Source organism: Pieris napi, chromosome 13, assembly GCF_905475465.1.
Source record: "Pieris napi chromosome 13, ilPieNapi1.2, whole genome shotgun sequence".
Lineage (NCBI taxonomy): Eukaryota > Metazoa > Arthropoda > Insecta > Lepidoptera > Pieridae > Pieris > Pieris napi.
The window spans coordinates 4,072,242-4,094,093 of NC_062246.1; positions in this window are offsets into that span (position 1 = coordinate 4,072,242).

A 21,852-nucleotide genomic window follows, 5' to 3' on the forward strand; every position below is an offset into this window, starting at 1 on the left:
ATATTATATAACAAAATATAATTCAAGAGTCCGCAATATAAATAGCAAGATTTTAAATTTGTCAGAATTTTCTGTTCTGCGCGTCGGAAATTTCTTAATTTAAATAATTCGATGGTATCTAAGAGAGCAAAGCATTACCCCCTTATTATAAATTGTATTTAAACTGCGATGAAAAGTGACTGATAGAACTTTAGTTAAAACGGTAGAATTACACTGATGAACTTTTTATGAATAGATCAGTTGAAATATATTATATTTGTATTCTTTTACAAAAATGGCTGCCTTGTTGGTCTAGTGGTTAGCATGTTCTGCAAATCAGGTCTCAAATTAAATTTTAAATGGGGCCAAATAATAAGATTTTTCTATGAAATAAGTCCGCGAAATCTAGGGCAATTTTAGAGTTTGGCGATGGTTGAAAACCCCTGTGCCCCGGATGAGGAGGTCAAACTATCGGTCCTGTCCTACTCTAGTTATTCTACATAGGTAATAACCACGCATTTCTGAAAACCTACTTGTTATTTTGTTTCAAGTTAAGAATTTTAGTTACACAAGTTTCGCCTAACTTTCTTAATAAAAACTCAAATTTCTTGCGATAAACCACAGTTCCTACAGACTACTGTATAATTTAATAGCAGATTCATTCAGCCAGCTCGGTATTATCGTCCGTTAATTAGAGCAAATTTGTTTTAAGCGTTCCACTTGGAGGGTTTTTGATGGCTCGACAAATGCTGGAGTGGGGTTTTAGCCTAATTTTAAGATTAAAATGTTGCGTAACAAAAGATTTGTTTGAAAGATGAGAGGAAGTTTTTTATAGGGCATTGGGGAAATCAATATCAATCTGTTGATTTGAATGGTCAATTAAATCGTAATGATTAGATATTTAATTTTTAACAATATAATACGATAAATTGTAAAATGGCAATAGATTGTCTATGATCATTTGAGTATTTGACGTATAATTAAATCGTATGTGAAATACCTTTAAAGACAAATTTGCGCGCCATTGTGTGTGGCAGAATATGCGAACTTACGATTGTACCACCTTACACATTTTTGTACCATATTCTTGCAATAACTTATTATTATTATTATCACTTTACCTAGTTTTTACCGAAATTCATAATAGTCGAGTCAGTTATTTAGACCCAAAACAGTAACCTATTTCATATTTATCATTATTACTTTCAAAGAATATATTAAACCTAGACTAATTCATTTATAAAATAAGCAAACAATCATGAAACACCGAAACTCTGACCCTTTTCGTCTATAAATAACAACCGTATCAGTTTTCCTCGAAATTGTTTTCGCTTAATAAGAAGAAAAAATAGGAGCGAAACGTCAGCGTTTAATGCTCCTTAAGGCGATGAATAGTACAAATATTTTAGGAGTAAAAGCCTGTCACGTAGCCCCCCGCAGCGTTCGGGAAATGCCTACGCGTATTTGAGAGCGATCTGAAATGTTCGGTGCGGATACAAACTTCTAGATGTGAATTGTATACCTGTTGTGAAATGCTCAAATATCTCTTCCACAATTAGTGAGTACGTCCAACGCCTATTACAGCTTCATTCCGTATACTGTCTTGGTCTAAATCAAGGGTCTCCAAACTACGGCCCGAGGGCCACATCTGGCCCACGGACAGATTTTGTCCGGCCCGCGGAGAGCTAGCATACTTGAAAACTCTTTTATAGAAAAATAAATTTAGTTAACTGAAGTATTCTACATTTATGTTGAATAATTATTTATATGACATCTACATTGATATGGTCATTGTTGTTGTTTTTGTGATAAAAACATAACTTATAACAAGCATAATGACATATGGTTTTGGCTCTTACTGATCCATACTGATTACTCATGGAGTAATCAGTATGGCCCTAAGGCTGGAAAGTTTGGAGACCCCTGGTCGAAATGATCGAATTTACCAATTACCTTATGCTTACGAAACATTACTTATACTTCTTGTTCGAAATGCCATATTTGGAACCAGTTGATTTAGAGCATTCATTGTTCCATTTCCGACTTTACGCTGAAGACTGTCCTGCATATTTTTGAGATGAATAATAAATAAATATGCTGTAAATGATATGGACACTAATGAATCCGAATTTCTGATTGCCGGTGAAGGCTCGGTTGTAACACGCACGAAAGGCTAATTTTGTTTGCTAAAAAACTGTAGTAAAAAAGACGAAATTGAAAATGAGAATATGGTAATGACACATGATAATTATATTTTTAATAGACAAGCTGACAGGATATCATACAAAGTAAACAGTACCTCATGGAAATCTTTTGATTAAGTAGGCCCAAATTTTTATAAATCTCATATTTTCTGTGATGGCCTAGTACTGTCTGCAGTGCACCAATGGACTTTCTTTCTATACCGGCTGATCGTATATTAGAAAAAACAAAGGATCAGGCGGTATCTAAATCCTGGTGCAAGTTTTTAATTTTTTAATATTGTTCTGTGGTCTGTGATTATCCTCACAGTGACCGAATTATGAAACGAAATATATAATTATCATGAATATTTTAGATATGATTATGTAACCGATATATTTTTAAAACTATATCGTACTTACTCCTAGCCTATGTTTAATTTAATTATAGTATTAGTTTTACTTGACTGTACAATTTTGTTCATCATATTTAGCCATGGGTGATGTCGTCGTTGATTCCGATGTGATTTTTTTATAGAACACATGAACCGCCGCCCACGAACACTCTCAATGCCAGAGAGCTCGCGAGTGCGCTGCCGGCTTTTTACCAAGTGGTACTCTCTTTTCTTGAAGGACCCTTGGACTAATTGGTTAGGAAATACTTCAGTGGGTGACTGGTTCCACACAGTGGAGGTGCGTGGCAAAAATTACCTTAAATAATGGTCAGTTGTGGAACGACGATGATGGTATTAGTCCGAACAATTCCTCTGAACATAATAGGAAGTATCTGAGTTATTTAACTGAATAACTTAATACTATATAATTTAAAAAAACGCGCTACACCCTTCTAGGCCTCAGATTTATGTATCCGTTCTGTGTTCATTTTAATTTTCATCAGCCTTCTATGCCAGATACACGCCGTCGACTTTTTTGAGTCTAAGGCATGTTCACGATGTTTTCCTTTACCGTAATAGCCAGTTTTTAATGCGCACATACATACTGTGATGGAAAGTACGATCTCAGGTGATAGCCGCTGAAACCGGCAGGTACTACTACTAATCATAACCATAACACTAATCTTTTTGAATATCATAAATTAACATATTGCTTAACTGATGTGAATAATTCAAATTAATATTTTGTCCTTAGTATTTTTCTGCATACACACGTAACCATCTACCGATTTCTGGGTACCAGTGAATACATCGCTTACTATCCTGCCCTGCGATTCTGTAACTCACTTTTCGAACTCACACACTCGTTTTCGCATCGGCGGTCGCTCTGAAATCAATCACGAAGCAGTCATTTTATGATTTGGCATTCTGATAAATAATAAACTACAAGCTCCCACCTTTTCAGAATGCCAAATCATAAAATGACTGCTTCACGACTGATTTGAGAGCGACCGCCGATGCGAAAACCGCTGTGTGAGTTCGAAAAGTGAGTTACAGAATCGCAGGGCTGGTAAAGATAACTTCAATGTACACTGTGAAAAACGCAATGACTGATTGTTGGCTGTGATTACCTATCGTTTGGTAAAAGGACATTATGACCACGATTTGGTATTAAAATTAAATATTTGGTCTGCTCTGACACATCTAGACATTATATTATATGAAAAGTATGTGTATCATGGCCACATAAGGGGCGATTTAAACGCCACACATCTTCTGATTAACACCATTTTGGATATCTATTATGCTCAGATTTATGGGCGTTTTACATTTATTAGTCTAATAATGAAGTATTTACCGTAAATAGTAGGAAATTACAATTAACTATGCTTTAATTTAGTCGTGTTTCTGGGAATTATACCAGGTTTATTAAGTCTCCAGAGCAGTGTTGGCCTAGTGGCTTTAGCATGCGACTCTCATCCCTGAGGTCGTAGGTTCTCCTCGGCTGTGCACCAATGGACTTTCTTTCTATGCGCGCATTTAACATTCGCTCGAACGGTGAAGGACAACATTGTGAGGTAACCAGCTTGCCTTTAGACCCATAAAGTCAGGCACAGGAGGCTGATCACCTACTTGCATATTAGATTAACAAATGATCATGAAATAGATACAGAAATCTGAGGCCCAGACCAAAAAGGTTGTAGCGCCACTGATTATTAATTAATTTAAAGAAAAATCAAGTGCTGCAATAACTCTTCGTGCCTTAGATTTATAAATATGTTTTTATAATAAGTCTGTGCCTGACATATGTCTCAAATATTTGGGTAGAAGACATGCCAATTTCGTTATTTACCGTGAAATCAGTGCCATTTGTGCATATAGAAAGAAAAATGTACCGTCGTGGCCCATGAGAGTCTTAGATAACCTTCAAGCAATATCAAAACAACTCACACAACTTTTTTCCATAGATTAATTAAGATCGATTATGTTAACTTCTCTCAGTATTAATGAATGATAGTTCTTTGAGTTTCTGAGGTATTGGTCATGATTTCGAGAAATATTGTTTCTTTTATAAACTATTCTATTTGATAAACTATTCCAAAATAAAGTAAAGACAAAATTTAACAAAACGACACAAAAAAAATATTGGTTGTTTGTAAAGTAGGTTTACGATCGAGATGTTTACGTGATAACGTCTTATTGGTGATATAAGTTTTTGGGAAGTAAGGAATTAATGAAGATAACAATTTTTTCAAATTTTAAATTACATCTATCGTTTTATTCACACTTTTGATGATAAATTTCGGGTGTAAAATGACAAGTTTACTTATTCGACTATGATATACATTTTTCTTCATACATTCACGGAATGTCTGGCAGCGCTCGAGATGAGACGGGAGATCGGTCCGTCTCTCTCTCGTTATACCTGCGATCGCGCTCGTGAGGTTTTGGTGTGACACAAGTTTCTGAACATGTCACCCGACTAAAACGATTTTAAAGACGTTATGACGTCAAAATCTTTCATTCTTCAATTTCATTTCAATCTTAAAACAAATAAACTTGACAATAATACTATAGCAGTAGTTAGTCGAATGGTTCATACGAATCTATTATGGATATTCGATTTCCGTAGCAAGTTTATCTAAGTTACAATCCTTCCATCTTGTTAAAACTTACCCTACAAGTGACATTGACAGATTTATGGGGGAAATTTATAATAATATGAGGAATTGAATCAGAAGTACGTATTGACTACGAGTACTATACTATATGCTTAACTATAATATATGTAACTAGCTGGCCTGGCGAACATCGTACCGCCTAACAGTCTATTCTTTTTTTTAATACTTATTCTGCTATTCGGGACACCGGTCTAGCTAGTAAGATAAAAAAAAAGTTGATAATACAACAAATACATTATGTCAAAAAATATAAATTTACCTCCCCTACACTAACACTTGAACTTTATGATATGTTGTTAAAGTTCAAATTGCCTTTAAATATTATTACGAATATTTTGTATAGGAATATAGAAAAGTGTTGTTTTTAGACTTTTTCACTCAATTTTTTTAATTTTTCTCTCCGTAAGAACCATCCTCGTACTTCAAGGAATATTATAAAAAAAGAATCAGACAAATCGGTCAAACCGTTTTTTTCATGTTATGTCGTGACAACGGAAAACGGGTTTCATTTTTATATATATAGATATGAGTAATATACTATAGAATGCCTTTGATTGATAGTTCGACTGTTAAGAATAGTACCTAGGTATAGCCTTTATCTGTATTAGTTTGTCAAACTGTTTGTAAAGTTAAAAAATCAACAAAATGCGTTTAACCTTCCTTTGTAATCGACCTCAAGGGTGATTATAATTAACAAATTAATCCCATATCCATTTGAAAGGAAAATATTAATATTTCAGATGCAGCCTTTTACGAATTGGTGTCAAAATAAAAGGGCTGATGACAGTTCGCCTCATTGTCTGTTTGACCTTAATCTTGCCGGTTTTGTTGCTCATTTATATAGCTTGAAAAATACGGAAATTAGGTTTAAAATTTATTGTAGTCGTTTTTAAATTGAAGTATAATTGAAATATATATATTTTTAATTATTGCTATTTACAATTTGACTTTTATCACTTAGGTACAGCCCTGCGATTCTGTAACTCACTTTTCGAACTCACTGTCAAAATGACTGCTTCACGACTGATTTGAGAGCGACCGCCGATGCGAAAACCGCTGTGTGAGTTACAGAATCGCAAGGCAGGTAAGTACCAATATTTGCATTAACAAAGTGAATCTAAGGCACAACTCGAAGAAGAACGGGTCGGGTACCTATTTTCTTACGAAGTTTGTTCTTAACTTACATTTACTAATAACTAATACTTGACATACATTTTTAGGTGGTTCAAGTATAAACTTCCTTCTCTGAATTTAGTATATGCATTTCAGTGTGTCCCTTAAAGTGAGCGACAAGTCTTCATAGAAATATAATCTATCGGGTTTTAGACTACAATACAATTTATGAAGGCGTACAAAATTTCCACCTAACAAAGAGGGTGTGATATTGTAGGAAGCGAGAAGACTTTGACGTTATTTAGCTTTAGTATTAATTTCGTTTTCCCTTTAAATATTAAGTTGTAGTTTTTTATCTATTCACTGAATTAAAAGATCTTCCGACTAGAGTCTTTAAAAAGCGACTTAGTGTATTATATATATAATGATTATTTGCGCGAGACATTGTAGTTGATATAAATTTAATAAAGTATGATATGATATGTACGATACAAATAATATAAGAATTGACTTTGACAGTAAAGACTAATGTAAAATTCCTTTAGACAAATTTGCACGCCATTGTGTGTGGCAGAAAATGCGAACTTATTATTATTATTATTGTACCACCATACACATTTTTGTACCAAATTCTAGCAATAAATAAATTATGATTACTATAATTATTATTATGTTTTCTGTTTTGTATAGTGTATACTTTGTTTATAAATTTAATCTGTTTTGGCTTTTTATATTGTCTAAGAGTTTTCTTTTATAATATGCATATGTGTAGTTGTACTTATAAATAAATAATTACTTTAATTGTCTTTGGCGTCACCAAACCAAAACTTGCTTCAAAGTAAATCTATGATTCACATTGACGTTTGAGCGTCATATGCTCCCGTATATTTCCATATTTGGAGGACAATAGCGCCCCGTAGTTTCCCCTGACGCCCGACAGCTCTGACGATGCATATTATTGGCTTCGTAATTCAACTGAATGTGTTAAACGGAATGTCAGATACTGCTCAGAGTACTATGTATATTAGTTTATATATTTAGACGTCCAAAAAAATAGAAAATTTTAGTAATGTTTTTGTTTTTTTTCAATATAACCTTTTCTACTCCCCTGCCATTGTGTCCAGGGACTTTCTATATCTAAGCTTCATATCACACGTCTCGCGAAATACGCCCCGGCTACATTTGTAATATTTTTGTTTACAATATTCAAAAAAATGTTAATGATTTTACGCGGTCATCTTAAAGGGAAGGCTAAATTAACCTCCAAAAAGCTTGGTGTGCTCAGCAAGGCCAGACGGTACTTCACTCCGGGCCATGGCTTGCAACTCTATAAAGCGCAAATTCGGCCCCACATGAAATACTGTTCTCACCTCTGGGCGGGAGCTCCCCAGTACCAGCTCCTTCCACTTGACCGTATTCAACGAAGAGCGATTCGAATCGTCGACGACCGGTCACTTTCCGTGCGGCTCGATCCCTTAGCGATGCGTAGAGATGTAGGGTCGCTCTGCATCTTCTACCGCATTTACCATGGAGAGTGTTCAGAGTTGTTCGGTCTAATACCTGAGTTTCATTATCGGACGTCAAGGCAAAATACAAAATACCATCCGTATCACCTCGACGTCCGTCGTTCCACAACTATCACGGCGGCGGTATCACTTAACATTAGGTGAGCCTCCTGCCCGTTTGCCTCCTGTTACATAAAAAAATGGCAACAAATAGTATTTGTTAGGGATTAATATTTATACACAACCGTCACTTGCGGTGCAATGCAGCTGACTAAAGCATGGTACATACCCTTTTTCTCGCGCCCCGCACACCAGTCTACGACTGTGATTCAAAGAGCTTGTAAGACAGTTGAAGTCGCGGTCAAGTCAAGTTTAGATAATTGTATTCCGAAACATTGTTTGTGTCAAACTTCGCCTAGTCTGGCTTTTATTGTTTTTGGTGTAATTACAGAGAACATATTTTTAATAATCTGTGAAGTTAGGTAAAAATATAATACAGTCATTGCAATAACATATTTAAATATTACTTTATTGAATCTGCAAGAAATATTAATTTAAGACTGTTGAACTGTAAGGCGAAAATTAATTCAAGGTCAAAAGATTTTTTTTGTAATCAATAAACTAGAAATGCTCAATTTATTTTTAACATAGAAATATATTATTTTGTTTAGTTTGTAAAATATTTTAAATTTTATTTTGTTTTACATCATTCATCATTAATTTTAATTACATAATTGTCAATTGCATTTTAGCGTCGTTCAAATCGCCGATTTCCTCCACTTGGAGTAAACTAAGCCCGAGACTTTAAACGTCTCTGAAAATCAAATAGGAACGTTATTTATGGAATCTGACGAACGGGACCCATACTTCGTTTCTAAATCTGACGCTAAGATAGAAAGTCGAAAGAGCAGGTTGTCCAAACGTTCTGGAGGTCTTAACCAAACCTTTGCCAACGTCAACGTCAGACTGAGACAATTTAGTTTCAGTTTAATACATGGACCATCCGTTATAAATACGAAAAATACTTCATTCTAATATCTCATATGAACATTCAATGGCTGTTTCTAATCTTTAATTTCAACTACAATTACAAATCTATATATATAAATGTTATGTTGGTTTGTGTACGCTTCAAAAACTCAAAAAGTTCTGCATCGAGCTGAAATTTTAGCATGATATATATCCGAATCAAAAGATATTTACTAACAAATAATATATAATAAAGATTAGTTACAGTTTATTTAGAATACGCTGAAATGTATACCTATTTTATAAAATATTATTATTAAATAAAGTAAAAATAATTAAAAATATATGTTGTTACCTCAGGTACCTATTTTATTATTGGTGTGACAAATGTATTACATTTGTCACACCAATAATAAAATAGCATATCTTCAGAGCATTCACGGGTCCCAAGGGTCTTTCCATAAGCTTCAATTTACAATCTTATTTCTTTCTTAATGCTGGCAAAGATATTTGATATACTTATATGATATTTACTCTTATAACCTAACTAAATTAAATTAAATTGCTTAAACTGATTAAATATTGGGCTATGAAACAATATACAATTATTAATTAAAATCATGTTATCTTTTCAATATTTAATTATTTTTAATATTTATTCATGCTATACTTTACTTAGTTAAAATTACAATATTAATATAAGGTTTTAAGGTCTCTGGAGTTACGCTATGGAATTCTCTGCCCGTCCCTATTCGCTTAGCTCCTTCTCTATCTTTCTTTAAATTTCTTCTGTACAAACATTACCTGTCCACATCGTATCCCTAACTTTGGTACTAACTACTAACTGACGTGAGACTGATCTTAAATTATCGTAATTCATGTGCATTTTCTACTTTTTATTTTTCATGTATCTTTTATCAGTTTAGGTTTTTTCTTAATATGTAATATTTATTTTTGCACTTCTTGCCTACCTGATCTTATTTAATACATTTTTGTCTTTACTCACAGTAGTTGCCTGGAAGAGATCGCTCGAAAGCGATAAGGCCGCAAGATGCCCTCCTTTTTATTTAATTATGTTCAATTTTTATATTTTAATGCAACAAAGTGTTGATAAATATTTTTTTTTATGGCTCTGGCACGAATTTGTGCATTAGCCAGCGTCAAGTATAGGATTTTTTATAATTCGTGCTTGTCTTTAGAAATTCGACCGTGTCCTCCATGTACGGTTTAGGCACTCGCCCGGTACCGCAAAACCCTCCCAAAGGCCGAGAACAAATTTAAATTAAATTAAAACTTGCCCTCGAACCGGGAATCGAACCCGGTACCCTCACCTAGCTGCCACTTAATAAGATCGCTAGTCTATGAGGCCCCTAAATCTATATATATATAAATGAAACCCGTTTTCCGTTGTCACGACATAACATGAAAACGGCTTGACCGATTTGTCTGATTCTTTTTTTATAATATTCCTTGAAGTACGAGGATGGTTCTTACGGAGAGAAAAATTTAAAAAAAATAGTGAAAAAGTCTAAAAACAACACTTTTCTATATTCCCATACAAAATATTTGTAATAATATTTAAAGGCAATTTGAACTTTAATACCATATCATAAAGTTCAAGTGTTAGTGGAGGGGTTCCGGGAAGGTAAATTTTTATTTTTTGACATAATGTATTCGTTGTATTATCAACTTTCTTTTTTTTATCTTACTAGCTAGACCGGTGTCCCGAATAGCAGAATAAGTATTAAAAAAAAATAAAGAATCGACTGTTTGGCGGTACGATGTTCGCCAGGCCAGCTAGTGATAAATAAATAAACAAAAGAATAGTTCTTGCAACCTTCAAATTGTCACGCTCAATGAAACACGTCTCGTTCAGAATCCATTGCAACATTTACTCTGTCACTCACATTTTATTCCCTCACACTAATGGTATAAAACATTTTTATACTCAAATATTCAGGAAACAACTGAGAAATGATGATGCTCAGTCTTGTACTTTGTTGAAGTTTAAAATGGATTTTCTTGCACGTTGCAGTTTTCCATAAAAAGTGTTACCTGGTATCGTTGTTCGATTATTAATGATCCGTCGGCTTTTCATTGTTTGGCATCAAAATAATAAACGGTAATTTAATTTGCTTAAACTAGTTAAATATTGGGTTATGAAACAATAGAAAATTAGTAAATAAATTATGTTCAAATTAATTTTTTTATAAAAAATAAATTCGTGCTTACCTCACCTCACCCTTATTCATAAAGAATAAATCTAATTGTACTGCTTTAAAAAAGTATCCATTTCTCTGTTTTCATCATGGTAATTTTACATAAAGAGACGAAAGTCTACTTTAGTTAGATTGCAATGGCTTAATTTTTATAAGTATTTGTTTGATTCTTAGCGTTCATTTCCAGTAGCACTGGTTTGAAATTAAATAATATTGTTATTTTCTATAGTATTAGTACTATAGGCTATATAAAATAATGCAACGATCTAATTATTGCAAGTAAAACTGCTGTACACAGCCTATAATTCATTACACATTCACATTATCTTAATGATTAAATAGAACTTAAGAAAGTTTTCAAAATTCTTAACTAAGTTGTGAAATAATTGATAAACCTAATTGATTCTTTTCATTTATTGCTTTTCGCTTTTATATATATTATATTTGAAACCTTTTATTTAAGAAGTGTAGGAGTTATATTAAAACGTCAGTAAACGAAAAGTAAATTAATAAAATAATTCACACGTACCATATTAATAATTGTACGAGATAGTTAAGTTACTACATTTAAGAAGGATAAAATGCATATATAAACCTAAACTAAAAATACTATATATTTCTAGGCACTAACGCATAAATCTTGTAAGTTGTAAAGATTTATTTGTAGCTAAATCCTGCCAATCGCTATTCGGATACAATTTATTGTGGAGTTCATGCCCTCGTTCATTGACTGTGCATAATATTTCAATTGTATAAACGTTAGATAGAGGTAGTATTTTTATATAAAAAAAATTACAATAAAATTTAAAACCACCTACGCCGTAGTGGCACATGGCATATGTATAACGGAGTTTGATTCCTCGTGTAATAATAGTTAGAGATTGGTGTACAGTCTGCATCTGCTTTCCTTGCTTATAATGAAATGTTTAATATTTTCAAAATAATTAGAAAAGTAAAATTTCTATTGTAGCTAATAATGGAAAATTACATCGAAACAATTAAGTAATAAAAAGTACAATTATAAAAAAGCCAGTGCCACAGTCTTTATGTCCATGCCTCAGATTTCTGTATCTGTCTCATAAGCTTAAATGCTTTTAATAGGCAATTTGGTGAGCAGTCTTCTGGACCTGAAACACGCTGTCGACTTTTTGGGCCTACACGTCGTACATTCGTTCGTTCATTGTACGAGCAAGTGTTAAATGCAGACATACACAGAACACTCGGCCATCTCTGCACATATTATACAATCAAAATTAAATTATTTTACTATTCACGCTTTCAATATTTTTATTTAATGCTAAACTTTCTAATACGTTTTCTATAATACCAAATGCATTTACGAATTTCCGTTTAACAAGAAACATTACATACATTACAGGAAGACGTTAGCTTCAGTTTCAAGTGTTACAAATTACAAACCAAAATGATTTATACACAGTCATTTATCTGTTGCAACGTCGGGAGCATTAAAGCTTAGTAAATAGAACATTTAGGTGAGGCGCTAACTCAGATTGTGGCACCACGTCCCTGCCATTAGCGCTGCTTGAAAACCTTTATACATCCTTCACTAGCCTCTACACAATTAAGGCTCTTAGTGTTATTTAAATGTTTAATTTGGATAACATCATCATCAACAATATCATGGTGTAATAAAGAACGTAATTTTTCTTTTACAATTTCTCTAAATTATTTTTTACATTATGTATGAATTTATTGTCTAATTAGCTACTAAACTAATTCTACTAATTAAAAAGGTACCGTTAATCTTAATTGTATTATTTCACGGATAAAAATAAAATTAAAGATATATCAGTGGTGCTACAATCTCTTTAGGTCTTGGCCTCAGATTTCTGAATCTGTTTCATGATATTTTTTTTAATCTAATAGGCAAGTAGGTGATCAGCCTCCAGTGCCTGACACACGCCGTCGACTTTTTGGGTCTAAGACATGTCGGTTTCCTCACGATGTTTTCCTTCACCGTTCGAGCAAATGTAAAATGCGCACATAGAAAGAAAGTCCATTGATGCTCAGCTGGGGATCGAACCTAAGACCTCAGGTGATAGTCGCACGCTGAAGCCACTTCCCAAAATTTCCCCACCAATATCTTTAAGCTTGTCATCCCGCCGAGTGAGAAGCACCTTGCTTGCTTTCCTCTGGTGGGCCTCTCTACCTTGTTACCCTGCTTGTCCATTAATCAAATTTTATGCAAGTGGCATGACCCGCATTTCTACTTAATTTTTTTGCAATGGATCAATAATTTTTGTTTTCTTTCTTATACTTATTTCTGTACTTCATATCATATCGTTCAGTTTTAAATTTAGTACATAACGTTCCATTCCTTGACGACAGGTTGATATTTTATGATTGTCCTGGTCAAACCTATATATTAATGAACCTATATAAAAAACCCATAGACAAAATGCTTAAGTGTTTGTTTACACATCTGAAACTTGTTAGCCTTGAGTAACGAGTTTCAAAGCAAAATTTAGTTAGCTTAATCGCTTAATACATTTACTAACTCTTGTAAGTCTTGTTTTAACTTAGTGTTATTATAGTGTCCTTTTTGATCTTGGTATTAGTTAAAATAATATCGGTTGAATATTTAAGCAAAAAACGGTGTCTAAATAATCAGTACAGACGACAATGAATTATTTTCATCGCCACGTTAATTCTAAAACATTACCTCAGCTTTTGGATTCACAATAAGATAAATTTAAAATTGTGTTTATTACCGTTTCACGTGTATACAAAAGACAAAACTTAGTACTTCAAGGCAGTTGAATCAATAATATGAGCTATTTTAATACAATATTTGTTATAAATATTCCTTAACGCTTTCATTTGTTTCAGTACAGTACGATGTACAGTAGATGTACTCGACATCTGCGCGAAGCTTAAATTGATTATGATTTTAAAAAATGAGAAAAACTTGAAAGAGATTACTTAGCATTCTTACTTTTACATCTGCGACTTAGAAAAAAGGTTTGTATGAAATAAGATGCTTAAACTTCATCATAAGTTACACTAACTATAGAGTTCTTACCGTCCGAAACGATCACCCTAACCGCAAAATTTCTCGCTTCGCTAATTTTATTAGGAATAAACTACGATGTACGAGCACTATTTGTTCTTGAAATTTTGCTTTTACTTATTACTTTTTCTAGACGTTATTAAATTTACTTTCTTAGAAGGTAATATGTTTAATCGAAATTTATTTGATTAATTTCAAACCTATTGAATATTACAAAAGCCATATAAGGTAATATTGAGAAACAATTCTTTAAATAGTAATAATAATAAAAACTTTATTTATGACAAAAGGGTTTTGACATAATTCATATATCGCTAGTCCCCACACTAGGGAGGCCCTGTGTTGTGGGTAACTAGAAAACAATTATTACGTAGTACATGTTTACAACAGTTAAAAAGAAAAAATATAATAAATTTAGTGTTACAAATTAAGAATGAGTGAGTGTGTGAATGGGTGTGTATGTATTTGAGAGTGTAGCTGAAAGTTGTTATGATCGTGCACTGTGTCTGTGTTAGTTTTTAAAACCTCAAAGTTTACCAAGTAGTTTACCAGTAAACCTCATACCAAGATAATATAATAATAAAAATCATAATATAATAATAAGTGTAGTTTCTATGTGACTTGCGAGTTTATATCTGGATAGTTTAACGATCTCAGAATCCATAGATTTGGAAATTTTGTTATAAAGGAAGGGGCCCCTAAATGCAAAGGAGCGTTGGCCAAACACAGTCCTTCGTTTTGGCGTTGGGAATACAAAACGTCTGTTCTTAGATTTGTCCTGATTTGTGAGTCCATGGAGTTTATGATATCTTGAACAGGTCGCTAAGATATAGTGTGTATATAGATAAAGTCTTAACTTGAATTCTATAGATTGTAATTAAAATTTTGTGTAAACATGTTTAATGCCAGTCAGTAATGTATCTGATTCTATTGTATATTCTAACGCCGTTCTCCTTCCCCATATCGTTAGATAAAAGCCTAACACTTCTTGAATGCCCTTTATTAAACACCCTTTAAATTCGCTAATAAAGTATATGATTTCGCCGTCATGATACATCCGGTGATTACTGCCATTGACCTCATAAAACGGGTTAAAACCGTTAACATTTTTGAAACATCCATTATCCCTGTCCCTAATTAGACCTTTCTAGCATGTGACTGGTCCCTGTTGCGGTAATGCCTCGGATTACAGTTGATGAATGAATTTCGCCCATTTTAGCATTAGCAATAATAATCCTATACTAATGAAGCGTCGCTTCTTATGAATCGACAAGATGGATGGAGCGTTATTGTTTTGTTTCCGGGAGACAATTCATAGCCGTAGGAGTGATTTTACGTCTTGTTTAGTGCCTTGGATAAATTTGATTATATTTTACACAAAAACCTGATAAAACATAGTTAATCAACAATACATGGAGGGTAGCGAATTTGGTTTAACAATGGAATGGTTCACGATAGTGTTAGGGTTTGCTACCTAGGAGGCTAAAACATATTAGACAAATAAAAACTAAAAGTCATATGTTAGAAATGTATTTATAATATTTGTTTCTATGAAGAACAATCTGAAATAATGGTTGTTTCACCAGTTCTCGTACCTTGGTTATGTTAGTTCCAGACCCTGGTTCGACTAAGTCACTGAGACATTGATGAATATTTATTTATTTATTTACACTTTATTACCTTATACAAAAACATACATATAAAAAATATAAAAAAGCAGGTTACATAAGTTGTAAGGCAATAGTATGATAATAAAGCACGTCGTCAATCATAAAATAACGCTTATTAAAGAAAATAATAGAAAACTTTATGCGTATTGGCATAAAGTTCTATAACTCCAGAAAAAACAAAACTGTCCTTATTTTCAGTACAAAGCGAAGGTTACGTGAGTAGAAGAAATAATTTTGAATATACAATTGTAATGCACCATTGCTATATTGTATTCATTTATCTTAATATTAATATCTGTATAAAAATCACTCTTTACTTTGATTTTTGATGAAGTGCACCCGTATAGTTGTAGCGTTCAATTGTTTTTAAATTCCAGAACCGACACATATCATAACATTATCAGCCAAAATAATAATTGCTTACAAAAATTTATTTCTAAAAGGTTAGATCATCTCCGCATTATCTGCGCCCATGAATGTTTGCCATTTAATTCCAAAGCGTTTCATTTGTTTAGCTGAAGTTATGCTTCAGATTGTTTTACTATGCTCACCTGTGGTCTGTACTGTAAATACGTTTGCAAAGTTTACCACAATGCTTGAATTGAAACGTGGTTAGCATAATGAAGTATGCGTTCAAAACGTTATGGAAATCAAGCAAATTGTATTGTATTTCAACAACGAAATTTAAATGGATTATATCAGTATAATAAATATCGTAAATAAGCTTATCATATTTGCTTCTTTCTATTATGTTGAAAGTTCCATAACGCAAATGATAGATAGGGCAAATGGGATTCCGTGTTATTGAATACTTAAAGCAAGTAGGGGATCATCTTTGCACACCTGTACTGTCCCACTTAACAGTTCACTGGAAACGAACCATCAAAATTACGGGATCTGCATATCTAAATCTAATATATAAAATTCTCGTGTCGCGGTGTTTGTGGTTAAACTCCTCTGAAACGGCTCGACCGATTCTCATGAAACACACACACACACATGATTTGTGTGCATATTGAGTATGTCTGAGAATCGGACAACATCTATTTTTCATCCCCCTAAACGTAAAGGGTGGTCCACCCCTAAATATTTTATTTTTTTATTTTTAGATTCTTTTTCCTGTTTTTATTTTTTTATGATACAGCATTAAAAAATACATACAACCCCTAACTTTCACCCCTCTACGATCAACCCCTATTTTTTTATTATAAATGATGTACATGGCAAAACGACGTTTGCCCGGTCAGCTAGTAAATTATATAGATGACGTGTAATAGCGTAACACAAAAAATTTACTCGCTATCAAGTAATACATAATTTAGGCTTTCAATAACAATATGTAGTGCGCTTAAAAATCAAATTAAAGGACACATAAAAGTAATTCATTGTTTTCATTTATTTCGAAAGACATGTTAATATTGTGTTAAGGTGCCAACACATTAATCATTGCGGGTTAAGAATTTTCTCGCTGTTAATATTTCCGCGGAATGAAGCCAAACGCCTGCGGGATCTCGTTATTATTGGAAAAATTATTGCACACATTAAATACTCGATACAATTTTTGTTGCTTCATTTTACCATAACAGCACTGTTATTATATAATAACTAGCTGATCCGGCAAACGTCGTTTTGCCATTTATATCATTTACAATAAAAAATAGGGGTTGATCGTAGAGGGGTGAAAGTTAGGGGTTGTATGTATTTTTTAATGTCGTATCATGAAAAAATTAAAACAGAAAAAAAAATATCTAAAAATTAAACATTTAGGGGGATGAAAAATAGGTGTTGTCCGATTCTCAGATATACCCAATATGCACACAAAATTATTATTAGGAAACACAAAAGATTAGAACGTGTAGGTACTTTAGACTTTTAAAATCTACTGAGGTAAGATTAGTAACAAGTCCGTTCCGCACGAAGTCTCGCAATTAAAGTGAGTCAGCGCCGGTGTTGCCATGCTTTATATAGGTTTCTGCTACAAGATGGCGTTAGTCCGCTAACAATATAATAACTAGCTGACCGGGTAAACGTCGTTTTGCCATGTACATAATTTATAATAAAAAAATAGGGGTTGATCGTAGAGGGGTGAAAGTTAGGTGTTGTATGTATTTTTTAATGCTGTATCATTAGAACAAACAAAAAAATATCTAAAAATAAAAAAAAATATTTAGGGGGATGAAAAATTGATGTCCGATTCTCAGACATACCTAATATGCACACAAAATTTCATGAGAATCGGTCGAGCCGTTTCGGAGAAGTTTAACCACAAACACCGCGACACGAGAATTTTATATATTAGATATAATGCACATGAATAGCTATAATTTCTTAATTCTTTTATTAAAAAATATCTTGAGTAATTATTAAAAACTTAAGTGTATTAATGAAAAGGCAATTTCGCTTAATTGAACAATAACACGACATCAATCCGCTGTATATTTTATGCTTTTAGCTTTTTCTTTGGTTTGTTGTAGATTTTGCTTTGATGTTTTGCGTAAAAAAGATAACGATTTCTCAAAGAACTAACAGGTATCTAGCTTCGAATATATGTCTTTTATGATTTTTATTGTATACAGCATAATACCAATTAAAAAAAAACAAAAACCTCTTTAGGTCTTGGCCTCAGATTTCTGAATCTGTTTCATGATCATTTTTTTCCAGTGCCTGACACACGCCGTCGATTTTTTGGGTCTAAGACATGTCGGTTTTCTCACGATGTTTTCCTTCACCGTTCGAGCAAACGTTAAATGCGATAGAAAAAAAGTCCATTGGTACACAGCCGGGCATTAAACCTACGACCGACGTATGATAGTCGCACGCTAAAGCCACTAGGCCAACACTGCTCGATAATAATATAACGCATAATACCAATACTAAAATAATTACGTAAGCTTTCTAGTTAAAGCTAGTTAACCCAACATCATGAACAATGATTAAACGCGTCAAACATTCATGCGAGACTCGTGATAATGTCAACCAGTAATATATAGTAATCCAAGTAGATCAGCCGTTCGGCGCAGACCTCCATTTGTTATGGACAATATCGTGTCGGGCAGTGTCCTCACATTTGGACACCATTTGTCAAACTATATCTAACCGCGAATACGGTCTTGTGTCCAAATTGTATGAAGTGTTTTGATTTAATATTTTAGGCTTAAGGTAACTAGAGCGGTGTACATTAACAATACAAAGATAATTCATCAAGAATAAACCAAGTAACAGAGATAGATTCGTTACTGCATTGGGACAATTAATTGGAAAATCTAAAGAACAATTGCATTTCCAATAATTTTCCTTTAAAATTGAGGTAACAGTTTTGCATTTGTGAAAATTGTATTCTACACAATTAAACCAAGAATTTAGCAAAAAAGCAACTTTAGTATAGTTGCTAACTTAGACACTCTCAAAAAGCTATAGTTTTGTCCTTTACACTTGTGTGAGTTTGCCGAAAAGTTTAAGTCACTATAATACAAAGACTATGGAGTGGGAAAATTTAGGTTAAAGATAAAATATGTTGCGAGTTCCGAGATTAATTGTTAGTAAATTATTAGTCTAATATTAATTTTAAGGCAACACTGTTCAAGAATAATTTAATAACTCATTCGTTTTATTTATCACAGGCACACACACATACAATCTGTGTGTGTGTTCTATCCCTACTATCCTTTAGTTAACCCAACATTATTTGTCTTAGGGATGGTGGGGTACAATAAATTGGAAACCAGACTATGTACTGAAAGTCTTGCGGGGTAGTGTGCAACCCAAGTGTGTATATGGGATATGTGCGACGGCGAAGGCAAGAACCAGTGTGTTGTACTGATCCACGTTGAAGACAAATGTTCTTACGTTATCAAAGACGTTGCGCCTACTAATGCTGTTTCCAACATTATCGACATATTTAATCGAATTTATTTAAATCTGTAATAAGTCGTTCTAAGCAATTAACTTTACAATTAAGTTTTAAGTATAATTTTTGTTCTTCGAGAATTAGTGCCTTAATCGTGATACTTTTAACCCTTGAATCGCGCGGTCAAATCCCAGCTCCAACCCAGTGCTCCAATATGGATTTTTAACAAAATAAAGAAGCGAAAGTAATTTAATGTAATTTTGAAGTTGGAATATACTAGATTGAAATAAATTATCTGATATGAGTCTAAGTTTCCGAGAAATTTGTGGACAAATACATTTCAGCACACTTATTTAGAAGCCTACTTAAATATATATTCTGTATGTATATGGTTGCAATAATATCACATATGAACTAGTAACCTTTTCAAAAGTACGTTGAGAAATACTGGCAGCGTAATCTTTTACTGTAGGTTCCAGTTTAAAACTAATAAGAGTCAAGATTAAATAACTTTAAAATATGAAAGTATATAAAATTAAAAAATGAAAATGTAATCCTGCACTCGCTGTCGGGGTGTATGTCTGCATTCTCAACAAGATAACATATTGGATCTCTAGTGGGTGTGGCCAATGGACCGTTCAAGTCGTTCCATACTGTGCGCTCACAATTCGCAATTTCTTGAGATATCACTACGTCGATTGAGCTCGCCTTATATATTTTTCTTGGTAAATCAACCTTCCATCAAAATCGAGTTTCGTTTCGTGAATAAGAATTTTGTAGAGAAAATAAATCATAAATGGAGATATATAAAATGCAGATGATGTTAAAAAGTCTGATTTGTTTGGACTTGGTTTTAATAATTTATATTAAAAACAGGACAATCGTTTGTTGCGGGCTGTTTATATTTTTTCCCCGACCAATATAAAGACATTTCCACAGAACTTTACTCAGTAACTTTCAATGCCGAAAGCGATTTTTGTACGCAACTTGCGTACAAAAATCCTACTTAAATACTTTTAATACTTATTTAATATCGCGACGCGCATAAATTATTTTCCGATATAAGTATTAAATAACAATATTGATAGTAATTGGGATTATTATACTACACAAAATAATTAAATGTATTAAACTTAAACTTATTTATTTATATGGTAATCCTATATGTCGAAATATTTGACACCTCAATCCCGATCGATGTACAGACGATGTTTGAACATACAAAAAAAGTTAGTTACCTCACGTCGAAATCACTATTGCTCTTTAGTTTCAATACAGCTCTGTTTCTTTAAATATCGAATACTGTTTTAAATGACTGCCACTGGGTGTACTTAATAACTGATTCAATTTTAATCTCCCTACCGAAGAACTATTCTAATATCTTTAACGAAACTCTAATTATTTCATATAATTTGTCTAGTATGTCGAAAACTTTATATTACGCGGTATAAAAACTAAATTGAAAATCGCTATGGAAGTTTCGCAGAGAGAATGGAAAAAGCTTCTATGCACATTTAGTTTAAATCGTGTACATATTTTTTTTAACTTAATATGTACTCATGTCTTAAATCTTGAGAAATAACCTTCTCTTGTAGGGCATGTTATAGAATATATTCTAATAGGATTTACTTTTTATGCGTTAATATTCCAAAATTGTGATTAAAACATGGATAAAGAATTTAGTGTAATATCAATCAATATTTCTATTAAAAAATATACATTTTGGTTAATTTAATTAACTTTTATGCAACATCCATGCGTTAGCACGCATTGGCACGGTTGCCAAAAAAAGGGCATAGACTATTGAAATTTTCAAATTTAGAATATCACAGAGTTCTAATTATAAAAAATGAATAATAATACCGTAGACCGTTAGCTAAACTTTCAATATTTAACCTTATTGTTTTGCTAATCTTTAAATATATTAAGTTACTGTAAGTTATATATGTTACCAGTTACTAATACCCCTACACGCCATGAATGGGGTCGCACTAGGAACTTGACCATTTCGTTGCGAAATTATTTGAAAACTTTAATATTATAAAACCAATCTCGGGATATACGTGAACTATCCTAAACGCTTTTTCTTTTGATTCTTGTGATTAACGAGTTCAAACAAGCAAACAATTCTTCAGTTTTATTTATTTCGTAATCCTACAGGCAAAAAAAATTATATATAATAACAAACAATTACACTAAAAATATAGCCAGAGATGGAGTATATAATATTTAACTACAATTTCAAAAAAATTCAAAAGGAAAC